Source organism: Arachis hypogaea, chromosome 18, assembly GCF_003086295.3.
Source record: "Arachis hypogaea cultivar Tifrunner chromosome 18, arahy.Tifrunner.gnm2.J5K5, whole genome shotgun sequence".
Taxonomy (NCBI): Eukaryota; Viridiplantae; Streptophyta; class Magnoliopsida; order Fabales; family Fabaceae; genus Arachis; species Arachis hypogaea.
In genome coordinates this window covers 72,307,125-72,317,701 of record NC_092053.1, presented here as the reverse complement: position 1 = coordinate 72,317,701, position 10,577 = coordinate 72,307,125, and the positions used below count along the sequence as shown (strand labels likewise).

Below are 10,577 nucleotides of genomic sequence, written 5' to 3'. Positions count from 1 at the left end.
CGCTTATCTGAAATTCCAACCGAAGAATTACATAAGTATCTCTATCTTTATTTTATGTTTTATTTATCTTTTAATTATCAATTCTCCATCACCATTTGAATCCGCCTAACTGAGATTTACAAGGTGACCATAGCTTGCTTCAAGCCGACAGTCTCCGTGGGATCGACCCTTACTCACGTAAGGTATTACCTGGACGACCCAGTGCACTTGCTGGTTAGTTGTGCGGAATTGTGACAAAGTGTGATTCACGTTTAAGAGCTCCAAGTCTTTGGCGCCATTGTTGATGATCACAATTTCGTGCACCAAGTTTTTGGCACCGTTGCCGGGGATTGTTTGAGTTTGGACAACTGACGGTTCATCTTGTTGCTTAGATTAGGTACTTTTCTTTTTACTTTTTAGAATTTTTAAGAATGAATTCTAGAGTTTAGAGGTGATGTTCTTATCATCACAAAAGCTGATTGATTCTCATCAATTTAGCTGCTGAATGTAATGTCCTGCTGAAGCTTGGCCAAACATGTCTAATCTTTTTAGACTGGAGCTTTAGACTAACATTGCATGATTCCTGGAATTCTTATTAAAAGTTCTGATTCTCTTTATTTTCTTTTCCATATAAGTTTCGAAAATCACAAAAAAATTTATAAAATAAAAAAAAAATCAAAAATATTTTATGTTTCTTGTTTGAGTCTAGTGTAAATTTTTAAGTTTGGTGTCAATTGCATTCTTCTTGCATTTTTCGAAAATATGCAATATGTTCTTCATTAATCTTCAAGTTGTTCTTGATGATTTCATTGCTCTGATCTTTAAATTCTCTTGTTTTATGTATTTTATTGTTTCTCATATACATTCTCAATTTGTTAGTATCTCCTATATGAAAATTTTTAAGTTTGGTGTCCTGCATGCATTGTTTATTTGATCTTAGTTGCATTTTTTTTTGTTGTTTCTCATCATCAAAAATTCAAAAAAATATTTTTAAAACTATGTCTTTTGAAGTCAATAATACAGATAATTGAAGATCCAGAACATTCAGCAGGGGAATGAAACAGAAAAAGCTGGGCGTTCAAAACGCCCAGTGAAGAAGGCAAACTGGAATTTAAACGCCAGCTAGGGTACCTGGCTGGGCGTTTAACGCCCAAAAAGGTAGAGTTTTGGGCGTTAAACGCCAGAATGAATGCCATTCTGGGCGTTTAACGCCAGGATGACACTAGAGGGAAGATTTTGTTTTCAATTCAAATTTTTTTCAAATTTTCATAATTTTTCAAAATCAAATCTTTTTCAAATCATATCTTTTCAATCATATCTCTTCAAAATCAATTTCTTTCCATTTTTTATTTATTACTATTTTTGAAAATCCTTGCTAAAATTAATGATTTACTTCAAAATTTTCAAGTTGTTACTTGCCTATTAAGAAGGGATCAAATTTTAAATTTTAAGAATCATATCTTTTAATTTCTAGTTAGTCAAGTAATCAACTTTAATTTTAAAAATTTTTCTTTTTTATTTGATTTTCAGTCATATCTTTTCAATCATATCTTTTCAATCACATCTTTTTCAAAATTAATTTTTCAATCTTATCTTTTTAATTTCTAATTTCAAAATATTTTTCAAAAATCACTTTATTTCTTTTCCAATCTTAGTTTTCGAAAATCTCAATCAAATTTTCAAATTTTCTTTTAATTATTTCAAAATCTTTTACTTTAATTTTCGAAAATTTTTCGCCTCTTCTCACATCTTTCTATTTAAGGGACTAACACTCATCCTCAAGGTGCAATTCGAACTCTATCCTTCTTTATATGTTTGAATTCTCTTCTATCTACCTCCTCCTTCTATTCTTCTTTTCCTCTGACACCTCAAGGAATCTCTATACTGTGACATAGAGGATTCCCTACTTTCTTGTTCTCTTCTCTTTCATATGAGCAGAAGCAAAGATAAAGGCATACTTGTTCAAGCTGATCCTGAACCTGAAAGGACTTTGAAGAGAAAGCTAAGAGAAGCTAAAGCAAAATTCTCTTTAGAAGGCCTAACAGAGCTTTTCAAAGAAGAAGAAGCCATGGCAGCCGAAAACAACAATGCCAACAATGCAAGGAAGGTGCTTGGTGACTTTACTGCACCCACTCCCGACTTTGAGCTTAAGCCTCAATTTGTTTCTCTAATGCAACAGAATTGCAAGTTTCATGGACTTCCATTAGAAGATCCTCATCAGTTCTTAGCTGAATTCTTGTAAATCTGTGACACTGTCAAGACCAATGGGGTTGACCCTGAAGTCTACAGGCTTATGCTTTTTCCTTTTGCTGTAAGAGACAGAGCTAGGACATGGTTGGATTCACAACCTAAAGAAAGCCTGAACTCTTGGGAAAAGCTAGTCAATGCCTTCTTGGCAAAGTTCTTTCCACCTCAAAAATTGAGCAAGCTTAGAGTGGAAGTCCAAACCTTCAGACAGAAGGAAGGTGAACCCCTCTATGAAGCTTGGGAAAGATACAAGCAATTGATCAGAAGGTGCCCTTCTGACATGCTTTCAGAATGGAGCATCATAGGTATTTTCTATGATGGTCTGTCTGAACTATCCAAGATGTCATTGGATAGCTCTGCTGGAGGATCTCTTCATCTGAAGAAGACGCCTGCAGAAGCTCAGGAACTCATTGAAATGGTTGCAAATAACCAATTCATGTACACTTCTGAAAGGAATCCTGTGAATAATGGGATAGCTTAGAAGAAAGGAGTTCTTGAGATTGATACTCTGAATGCCATATTGGCTCAGAATAAAATATTGACCTAACAAGTCAATATGATTTCTCAGAGTCTGTCTGAAATGCAAGCAGCAACAGGCAGTACTAAGGAAGCTTCCTCTGAAGAAGAAGCTTATGATCCTGAGAACCCAACAATGGAAGAGGTGAATTACATGGGAGAACCCTATGGAAACACCTATAATCCTTCATGGAGAAATCATCCAAATCTCTCATGGAAGGATCAACAGAGACCTCAACAAGATTTCAACAACAATAATGGTGGAAGAAATAGGTTTAGCAATAGCAAGCCTTTTCCATCATCTTCTCAGCAACAGATAGAGAATTCTAAGCAAAGCCACTCTGACTTAGCAACCATTGTCTCTGATCTAATCAAAACCACTCAAAGTTTCATGACTGAAACAAGGTCCTCCATTAGAAATTTGGAGGCACAAGTGGGTCAGCTGAGTAAGAAAATTACTAAACTCCCTCCTAGTACTCTCCCAAGCAATACAAAAGAAAATCCAAAAAGAGAGTGCAAGGCCATAACCACAACCCACACGGCCGAACCTGGAGAGGAGGAAGAGGCAGTGATCTCTACTGAGAAAGACCTCAATGGACGTCCACTGACCTCCATGGAGTTCCCTAAAGAGGAACCATGGGAATCTGAGGCTCACACTGAGACCATAGAGATTCCAGTCAATTTACTTTTGCCATTCATGAGCTCTGATGAGTATTCTTCCTCTGAAGAGGATGAAGATGTTACTGAAGAGCAAGTTGCTATGTACCTTGGAGCAATCATGAAGCTAAATGCCAAGTTGTTTGGTAATGAGACTTGGGAGGAAGAACCCCCCTTGCTCATCAAAGAACTGGATGACTTGACTAGGCAGAGATTACATCTGAAGAGACAAGATCCTGGAAAGTTCTCAATACCTTGCACCATAGGCACCATGACCTTTGAGAAGGCTCTGTGTGACCTAGGATCAAGCATAAACCTCATACCTCTCTCTGTAATGGAGAAGCTAGGGATCATTGAGGTATAAGCTGCAAGAATCTCACTGGAGATGGCAGACAATTCAAAGAAACAGGCTTATGGACTTGTAGAGGATGTCTTGGTAAAGGTTGAAGGCCACTACATCCCTGCTGACTTTATAATCCTAGAGACTGGGAAGTGTATGGATGAATCCAGCATCCTTGGCAGACCCTTCCTAGCCACAGCAAAAGCTGTGATTGATGTTGACAGAGGAGAATTGATCATTCAAGTGGATGAAGACTCCCTTGTATTTAAAGCTCAAGGATATCTCTCTATCACCATAGAGAGGAAGCATGAAGAGCTTCTCTCAACACAGAGTCAAACAGAGCCCCCACAGTCAAACTCTAAGTTTAGTGTTGGGAGGCCACAACCAAACTTTAAGTTTGGTGTTGAACCCCCACATTCAAACTCTAAGTTTGGTGTTGGGAGGTTCCAAACATTGCTCTGAACATCTGTGAGGCTCCATGAGAGCCACTGTCAAGCTATTGACATTAAAGAAGCGCTTGTTGGGAGGCAACCCAATTTTTACTTATCTACGTTAAATTTCTCTTTTCTTTTGTTATTTTATGTTTTCTGTAAGTTGATGATCATGTGAAGTCACAAAAACAATTGAAAAAGCAAAAACAGAAGGAAAAACAGAATGAAAAATAGAACACCCTGGAGGAGAAACTTACTGGCATTTAAACACCAGTAAGGGTAGCAGAATGGGCGTTAAACGCCCAGTCTGGCACCATTCTGGGCGTTTAATGCCAGAAATGGGCACCAGACTGGCGTTTAACGCCAGGAATGGGCAAGAAGCTGGCATTAAACGCTAGAAATGGGCAGCAGCCTGGCATTTAACGCCAGGATTGGTAGCAAGGGGCGTTTTGCACGCCACATGGTGCAGGGATGAGAAATCCTTGACACCTCAGGATCTGTGGACCCCACAAGATCCCCACCTACCCCACCTCTCTCTCTCTTCTTCACCCATTCACCAATCACCTCAATACCTCTTCCCCAAAAACCCCTCACCTATCAAATCCCACCATTCTCTTCACCATTCACATCCATCCTTCATATCACTCCACCTACCTCATCATTCAAATTCAAACCACTTTCCCACCCAAACCCACCCATAATGGTCGAAACATACCCCCCTCTCCACTTCTATATAAACCCATCTTCACTCCTTCATTTTCACACAACCTAACCACTACTTCTCCCCCTTGGCCGAAACACAAAGCCCCATCCATCTCCTCTATTTCTTCTTCTTCTACTCTCTTCTTTCTTCTTTTGCCCGAGGACGAGCAACCTTCTAAGTTTGGTGTGGTAAAAGCTAAAGCTTTTTATTTTTCCATAACCATTAATGGCACCAAAGGCCGGAGAAACCTCTAGAAAGAGGAAAGGAAAGGCAAAAGCTTCCACCTCCGAGTCATGGGAGATGGAGAGATTCCTCTCAAGGGTGCATCAAGACCACTTCTATAAAGTTGTGGCCAAGAAGAAGGTAATCCCCGAGGTCCCTTTTAAGCTCAAAAAGGGCGAATATCCGGAGATCCGACATGAGATTCAAAGAAGAGGTTGGGAAGTTCTCACCAACCCCATTCAACAAGTCAGAATCTTAATGGTTCAAGAGTTCTATGCCAATGCATGGATCACCAAGAACCATGATCAAAGTGTGAACCCAGACCCTAAGAATTGGCTTACAATGGTCCGAGGGAAATACTTAGATTTCAGTCCGGAAAATGTAAGGTTGGCGTTCAACTTGCCCAAGATGCAAGGAGATGCACACCCATACACTAGAAGGGTCAACTTTGATCAAAGGTTGGACCAAGTCCTCATGGACATCTGTGAAGAGGGCGCTCAATGGAAGAGTGATTCAAGAGGAAAGCCGGTTCAACTAAGAAGGCATGACCTCAAACCCGTGGCTAGGGGATGGTTGGAGTTCATCCAACGCTCAATCATTCCTAATAGCAACCGATCTGAAGTTACTATAGACCGGGCTATCATGATTCATAGCATCATGATTAGAGAGAAAGTAGAAGTTCATGAGGTTATATCCCAAGAACTCTACAAGGTGGCGGACAAGTCCTCCACTGTGGCAAGGTTAGCCTTCCCTCATCTCATTTGTCACCTCTGCAATTCGCCTGGAATTGACATAGAAGAAGACATCCTCATTGATGAGGACAAGCCCGTCACTAAGAAAAGGATGGAGCAAGCGAGAGAACCTCACCAAGAGCATGAGGAAACTCCTCATCATGAAATCCCTGAGATGCCTCAAGGGATGCATTTTCCTCCACAAAACTATTGGGAGCAAATCAACACCTCCATAGGAGAATTAAGTTCCAATATGGGACAACTAAGGGTGGAGCACCAAGAGCATTCCATCCTCCTCCATGAAATTAGAGAAGACCAAAGAACCATGAGAGAGGAGCAACAAAGGCAAGGAAGAGACATTGAGGAGCTCAAGCACTCCACAAGATCTTCAAAAGGAAGAACAAGCCGCCATCACTAAGGTAGACCCGTTCTTTAATTTCCTTGTTCTTTATTTCCTATTTTTCGAATTTTTATGCTTATGTTTATCTATGTTTGTTTATTACATGATCATTAGTGTCTAAGTGTCTATGCCTTAAAGCTATGAAAAATGAATCCATCACCTTTCTTAAATGAAAAATGTTTTTAATTGAAAAAGAAAAAGAAGTGCATGAATTTCAAATTTTAAAACAGTTTAATTATTTTGATGTGGTGGCAATACTATTGTTTTTCTGAATGAATGCTTGAACAGTGCATATTTTTGAATTTGATTATTTATGAATGTTAAAATTGTTGGCTCTTGAAAGAATGATGGAAAAAGGAGAAATGTTATCTGATGATCTGAAAAATCATAAAATTGATTCTTGAAGCAAGAAAAAGCAGTGAAAAGCTTGCAGAAAAAAGGATATATACGAAAAAAAGAGAGGCGAAAAAAAAAAGGGAAAAGAAAAAGAAAGAAAAAGAAAAGCAAGCAGAAAAAGCCAATACCCCTTTAAACCAAAAGGCAAGGGTGATAAAAAGGATCCAAGGCTTTGAGCATCAGTGGATAGGAGGACCCACAGGAATAAAATCCTGGCCTAAGCGGCTAAACCAAGCTATCCCTAACCATGTGCTTGTGGCGTGAAGGTGTCAAGTGAAAACCTGAGACTGAGCGGTTAAAGTCGTGGTCCAAAATCAAAAAGAGTGTGCTTAAGAGCTCTGGACACCTCTAATTGGGGACTCTAGCAAAGCCGAGTCACAATCTGAAAAGGTTCACCCAGTTATGTGTCTGTGGCATTTATGTATCCGGTCGTAATACTGGAAAACAAAGTGCTTAAGGCCACGGCCAAGAATTAACATACTTAACTAGGAGAATCAATAACACTATCTGGATTCTGAGTTCCTATAGATGCCAATCATTCTGAACTTCAAGGAATAAAGTGAGATGCCAAAACTGTTCAGAAGCAAAAAGCCAAAAGCCCCGCTCATCTAATTAATACTGATCTTCATAGATGTTTTGGGAATTCATTGTATATTCTCTTCTTTTGATCCTATTTTATTTTTAGTTGCTTGGGGACAAGCAACAATTTAAGTTTGGTGTTGTGATGAGCGGATAATTTATACGCTTTTTGGCATTGTTTTTAATATGTTTTTAGTATATTTTAATTAGTTTTTATTATATTTTTATTAGTTTTTAAATAAAAATCACTCTTTTGGACTTTACTATGAGTTTGTGTGTTTTTCTGTGATTTCAGGTATTTTCTGGCTGAAATTGAGGGACCAGAGCAAAAATCTGATTCAGAGGTTGAAAAAGGACTGCAGATGCTGTTGGATTCTGACCTCCCTGCACTCAAAGGGGATTTTCTAGAGCTACAGAAGCCCAATTGGTGCGCTTTTAATTGCGTTGGAAAGTAGACATCCTGGGCTTTCCAGCAATATATAATAGTTTATACTTTGCCCAAGATTTGATGGCCCAAACCGGCGTTCCAAGTCAGCTCAAGAATTCTAGCGTTTAACTCCAAAATTGGCACAAAAGCTGGAGTTAAACGCCCAAACTGGCACAAAAGCTGGCGTTTAACTCCAAGAAAAGTCTCTACACATGGAAGCTTCAATGCTCAGCCCAAGCACACACCAAGTGGGCCCAAAAGAAGATTTCTGCATTAATTACTGATTTCTGTAAACCCTAGGCTATTAGTTCTCTATAAATAGGACCTTATACTTTTAATCTTAGAGAAGTCTTATGCTATCTTTGGACGTTTAGTCCCTAGACCTTGGAGGCTGGCCATTCGGCCATGCTTACACCATTATCACTTTTGTATTTTCAACGGTGGAGTTTCTACACACCATAGATTAAGGTGTGGAGCTCTGCTGTTCTTCATGAATTAATACAAAGTACTACTATTTTTCTACTCAATTCACGCCTACTTCTTCTCTAAGATATTCATTCGTTCTTCATCACCACCTCTGTTCTACTAGCAACGGCTTGAATGCGTATCCCTTGGGTTTCTAATCTAAGATTGGAACCTTCGTGGTATAGGCTAGAATTATTGGCGGCCATTCCTGAGATCCGGAACATCTAAACCTTGTCTGTGGTATTCTGAGTAGGATTTGGGAAGGGATGACTGTGACGAGCTTCAAACTCGTGATTGTGGGGCGTGTGACAGATGCAAAAGGATCAATGGATCCTATTCCGACATGATCGAGAAACGACAGATGATTAGCCGTGCGGTGACAGCGCATTTGGAACGTTTTCACTTAGAGGACGGAAAGTAGCCATTGACAACGGTGATGCCCAACATAAAGCTTGCCATAGAAAGGAGTATGAATGATTGGAAGAAGGCAATAAGAAAGCAGAGGTTTAGGGGGAACAAAGCATCTTCATACGCTTATCTGAAATTCCAACCGAAGAATTACTTAAGTATCTCTATCTTTATTTTATGTTTTATTTATCTTTTAATTATCAATTCTCCATCACCATTTGAATCCACCTGACTGAGATTTATAAGGTGACCATAGCTTGCTTCAAGCCGACAGTCTCCGTGGGATCGACCCTTACTCACGTAAGGTATTACTTGGATGACCCAGTGCACTTGCTGGTTAGTTGTGCGGAATTGTGACAAAGTATGATTCACGTTTAAGAGCTCCAAGTCTTTGGCGCCATTGTTGATGATCACAATTTCATGCACCAATGAACCTCCCTTACTCACCAATGAACTGAATGCATTGGATAGGCAGAAATTTCCTCAAAAGAAATAGGATCCTGGTAAATTCCTAATTCCCTGTAACATAGGCACCATGACCGTTGAGAAAGCTCTGTATGACCTAGGGTCAGGAATAAACTTAATGCCACTCTCTGTAATGGAGAAACTTGGGATCTTTGAGGTGCAAGCTGCTAGAATCTCATTAGAGATGGCAGACAACTCAAGAAAACAGGCTTATAGACTAGTAGAGGACGTGCTAGTAAGGGTTGAAGGCCTTTACATCCCTACTGATTTCATAATCCTAGACACTGGGAAGGATGAGGATGAATCCATCATCCTTGGAAGACCCTTCCTTGCCACAGCAAGAGCTGTGATTGATGTGGACAGAGGAGAATTGATCCTTCAACTGAATGAGGACAACCTTGTGTTTTAAAACTCAAGGATCTCCTTCTGTAACCATGGAGAGGAAGCATGAAAAGCTTCTCTCACTGCAGAGTCAACCAAGGCCCCCACAGTCAAACTCTAAGTTTGATGTTGGGAGGCCACAACCAAACTCTAAGTTTGGTGTTGAACCCCCACAGTCAAACTCTAAGTTTGGTGTTGGGAGGTTCCAACAATGCTCTGAACATCTGTGAGGCTCCATGAGAGCTCACTGTCAAGCTATTGACATTAAAGAAGCGCTTGTTGGGAGGCAACCCAATGTTATCTAATTATATTTATTTATTTTCTATTATTTTTTTTAGGTTGATGATCATGTGAAGTCACCAAAAATACTAAAAAATAAAAAACAGAATAAAAAATAGAATGAAAAACAGCACACCCTGGAGGAAAGCAGCCTGGCGTTTAAACGCCAGAAACAAGCATCTGTCTGGCGTTTAACGCCAGAAACAGGCACCAAGCTGGCGTTTAACGCCAGAAACAAGCATCTACATGGCGTTAAACGCCAGAAACAAGCTACATTTGGGCGTTTAACGCCAGAAACATGCAATAATCTGGCGTTAAACGCCAGGATTTCATGTATAGGGCGTTTTACACGTCTAAAAGGTGCAAGGATGAAAAATCCTTGACACCTCAGGATCTGTGGATCCCACAGGATCACCACAGGATCTGTGGACCCCACAGGATTCCTTCAGGATCTGTGGACCCCATAGGATCCCCACCTACCTTTCTTCTCTTCCCACCTTTTCATAACACTCTTCCCCAAATACCCCTCACCAATCAATTCAATCACTCTTCCCCAACACCTCTTCATCACTCACATCCATCCTCTCTTCCCCAAAAACACCACCTACCTTCAAATTCAAAATATTTTCCCTCCCAAACCTAGCCCTAATGGCCGAAACTTAACCATCCCCCCTCTCCTATATAAACCCCTCATTCCTTCTTCATTTTCACACAACACAACCCTATCTTCACCCCTTGGCCGAAAACACCTCTCTCTCCCTCTCCTCTATTTCTCTTCTTCTTTTCTTTCTTTCTTTCTTCTTTTGCTCGGGGATGAGCAAACATTTTAAGTTTGGTGTGGTAAAAGCATAGCTTTTTGTTTTTCCATAACCATTAATGGCACCTAAGGCCAGAGAAACCTCAAGAAAGAGGAAAGGGAAGGCAATTGCTTCCACCTCTGAGTCATGGGAG

At 40.0% G+C, this 10,577-nt stretch overlaps 1 non-coding gene across 1 annotated transcript; it reads right to left on the bottom strand.

Moving 5' to 3' along the window:
- Window positions 1-2,404: 2,404 nt before the first annotated feature.
- On the bottom strand, window positions 2,405-2,512 carry LOC112774136 (small nucleolar RNA R71). The gene has a single exon (XR_003188638.1). It is a non-coding gene; the product is annotated as a small nucleolar RNA R71 (small nucleolar RNA).
- Window positions 2,513-10,577: the final 8,065 nt, after the last annotated feature.